Raw genomic sequence first — 4,206 nt, forward strand, 5'->3', positions numbered from 1 at the left:
ATTCTTACTCCGTTTGGTGTTCGGCTGAGTTCTTTATCTCTTCATTTGATGTTCTAGGGTTTCAGGATTGTTGATTCTCTGTTTGGCTTAGTTTTTCGGCTCTTTGTTGTGGAGGGACGGCGTGGTGTTTCTGCCTAGAACGCCATCTTGCCGGAAGTCCCAGGTTGATTTCTTGATTACTGCTCCCATGAATGTTGATTGTGGATCCAACTAAAATGAATTCCTTGACAACATCAATCTTTTCTCCGTTTGTCATAATGTTGCTTATTGGTCCAGTTGTGAGGATTTTTGTTTTCTTTATGTTGAGGTGTAATCCGTACTGAAGGCTGTGGTCTTTGATCTTCAGCAGTATGTGCTTCAAGTCCTCTTCACTTTCAGCAAGCGAGGTTGTGTCATCTGCGTAACGCAGGTTGTTAATGGTGAAAGGATACAACAACGCGGGTTGTTATGGTGAAAGGATACAACCCTGACGCACACCTTTCCTGACTTTAAACCACGCAGTATCCCCTTGTTCTGTTCTAACGACTGCCTCTTGATCTATGTAGAGGTTCTTCATGAGCACAATTAAGTGTTCTGAATTCCCATTCTTTGCAATGTTATCCATAATTTGTTATGATCCACACAGTCGAAAGCCTTTGCATAGTCAATAAAATACAGGTAAACATCTTTCTGGTATTCTCTGCTTTTAGCCAGGATCCATTTGACATCAGCAATGATATCACTGGTTCCACGTCCTCTTCTGAATCCAGCTTGAATTTCTGGCAGTTCCCTGTTGATATACTGCTGCAGCTTCTTTTGAATGATCTTCAGCAAAATTGTACTTGTGTATGATATTAATGATATTGTTCGATAATTTCCACATTCAGTTGGATCACCTTTCTTGGGAATAGGCATAAATATGGATCTCTTCCAGTTTGTTGGCCAGGTAGCTATCTTCCAAATTTCTTGGCATAGATGAGTGAACACTTCCAGCTCTGCATCCATTTGTTGAAACTTCTCAGTTGGTATTCCATCAATTCCTGGAGCCTTGTGTTTCTCCAGTGCCTTCAGTGCAGCTTGGACTTCTTCTTTTAGTACCGTAGGTTCCTGATCATATGCTACCTCCTGAAATGGTTGAACGTTGACCAATTCTGGACTAATAGTGAATTGTAAATAGCAACACACACTCAGATTCAGAACATGCCCCCTTCACAAACCTGGAATCAGTCAATCCTTGACCTTAAGAAGCCTCGCTTCCCAGCTTTGCAGGCTTAAATGTATTGTGTTAGTAGAGGTCATAATACCACAGCGATTCTGTGATCAAACCTAAATGTTCAACCTGACTTTTCCAGTCGTTTGTCTCAAACACACTTTCTTGAGGGCTTTCTGAGGCTTGGGTAGAAGTACAAGAAAGAGTGCTAATCAGATAAAATACAGTGTTCAGGGTCCACGAGACTAACTGCTCTTTTGTTCTCTCCATTTGCAAGAAGTCTAGTGAGGCCCTGCTCACAGCTCATGACCCTAAGGGGCCAACACATGACAACGGCATTCAAGATGGGGAATCAAATTTCCAAGCAAAAATGCAGCCAACACCACAAAAAAAAAAAAAAAACGTTGCCTTGGTGTCGATTCTGACTCATAGTGACCCTACAGGACAGAAAAGAGCAGCCCCATAGGGTTTCCAAGGCTGTATTCTAATTGCTGACCTTTTGGTTGGCAGCCGAGCTCTTAACCACTGCACCACCAGGGCTCCAACACTAGGAAATAAAAATGAGAATTGGAAATGGAATGTTTCCTGGGTTTGAAATGTTCATTGACCGTGACATCCTGCTGGGTGCATCAATCCCTCCCAGCCTTTAAGGCCTCGCGCATGCCGGGCCTCCTCTTGAAGCTTGAACTCACAGCTCCAGGCTACACTGGTTTCTGGCTTCTTGCATTGCCTACAGTACAAATAGCAATGGCTGTTAATCCTGGATGCATACGAGAATATTCTTGGGAGTCTGTAAAAAATACTAATGCTCAAGCCCTCCCCAAGAAATTCTGATTCAGCTAGTCTGGGTAGGTCTAAACATCAGAATAGTTTTAACTTTTTATTGAAATAAAATACACATACAGAAAACAAACCAAAAAGAAACCGGTTGCTGTCAAGTTGATTTCGACTCATGGCAACCCCATGTGTTACAGAGTAGAACTGCTCCATAGGGTTTCCTTGGCTGTAATCTTTACTGAAGCAGATAGCCAGGCCTTTCTTCTGTGGCACTGCTGGGTGGGTTTGAACTGCCAACTTTCAGGTTAGTGATCAAGCACAAACCATTTGCACCTGGGACCTAATACATACATAAAAGTTTACATAATTGTCCAGCTCAATGAATTTTCACAGAAGAAGGAATGCACCCATGTAAACAGCACCCAGATCAAGAAACGGAACATGACCAACACCCTAGAAACTCCTTCATGCACCCTTCTGATCCCTACCCCCAAGGGTAACTACTATCCTGACCTCTAACAGCATGGATGACTTATTTTCTGTCTTTATATTTGATACATAACTTAGCATTTGAGTATGACTCTTTTTCATATTTAAATCGACTTTTTAAATTTTAGGGTATTTTAGGCTTACAGATAAGTTGCAGGTAGTACAGAGAGCTGGCGTGCACCCTGCACCTGTTAGCACCTCACTTTCCTGAGGTACAGCTCTATGTGACTCCCTTCATAGAGCTTCTTTCACTCTATGTTACAGTCGAGAGATTTACCTACATAGGTGTGCGCAGTTGTCGTTTTTCATTCTTGTTGCTGTGTGGTTCTCCGTTACGTGAATAATCCGTGATTGTTTATCCACACGACTGTTAATGTGTATCTGGAGAGCTTCCAATTTGGAACACTTACAGATAGTGCTCCTGTGAACATCTTAGTAGGCATCTTTATTTTTAAAAAAGCTCCCCAGGGATTCTAATGTGCAGCCAGAGCTAGAAACCACTGTTATAATCTAGGCCAACTAATTCATTCCACCTTGGGTTGCTGTTTCATCACTTCTTGTGTCTCAGTCTTTTCTCCTCCAAGGGGCACATGGCATTCTTGTGCTCCCCACAGCACATGAAACACTGCTGCAGACGCAGGAGGTCCTCAGCAAGGGCCTGTGTCTTGATCCATCAATTGATTATACTTTCATATTTCACATCCCCTTGGTTCTAGGTTTGGGGAAGCCCTTTCTATGCAGCAGTATTTCCCCCTGTTGGAGCAGGCTGTGCATCCCCACCTCTTACCTCCACTTGCCCAAGGTAGGCTTTCTCCTTGGTCCTCATTGCTACTTCTCAAACATTCACCCATTGCAGTAGAGTCGATTCCAACTCATAGTTACCCTACAGGACAGAGTAGAACTGCCCCCATAGAGTTTCCAAGGCTGTAAATCTTTACAGAAGCAGATCACCAGCTCTCTTCCCCTGCAGAGCTGCTAGTGGGTGAACTGTTGACCTTTTGGTTCGCAGCTGAGTGCTTAACCACTGTGCCACCAGGGCTCCCCAGTCCTCACAGGCTGGAGCCTAAATAAGTGTCCTCAAGAGGCACCTGAAATAGCAAATCCTGAGTACAAGTTTGAGGGACCAGGATGAACAGTGATCCCAGTTATCTAGGTGAATATTTATTGGCTGTTTGTCATTCTTCATTTGTATATTGACTTTAACTACTTTTACAATAGGGTTTTTATCTTTGCCTTATTGATTTTTTGTAGCAGCTCTTTACTTGTAAGGAAATGAACTCATTTTCCTGCCATATGTGTTACGTTTATTTCCAGTGTATTTTTTGCCACTGAATTATTTGTGTGTAGCCCCCGGAGAATCCACATTTAAGGCTTCTTTTCTTTCTCTGGTCCTTCCTAGTGCTCCCACCAAGCTCTCTCTTGTATTGTGAACATCCCAGCTGCATTCATTTCCTAGGACTGCCATAGCAAAATACCGTAAACTGGACAGTTTATAAGACCAGAAGCTTACAGTCTCACAGTTCTGTAGACTGGGAATCTGAGGTCAGAGTGCTGGCTGTGGTAGTTCCTTCTGACACTGTGAGGGAGAATCCATTTCATGCCTCTCTACCAATCTCTAATCGCTCCAGGCATTCCTGGGCTCACAGCTGCAGGGTCACATGGTACCCAGCCTCTGTGTCTCTTCTCTCTCGAAGGACACCACTCAGGTTGGATTACGACCCACTCTACTCCAGCATGATCCCCTGTAAACT

The sequence above is a fragment of the Trichechus manatus genome, unplaced genomic scaffold (genome assembly GCF_000243295.1).
Source record: "Trichechus manatus latirostris isolate Lorelei unplaced genomic scaffold, TriManLat1.0 scaffold00161, whole genome shotgun sequence".
NCBI lineage: Eukaryota > Metazoa > Chordata > Mammalia > Sirenia > Trichechidae > Trichechus > Trichechus manatus.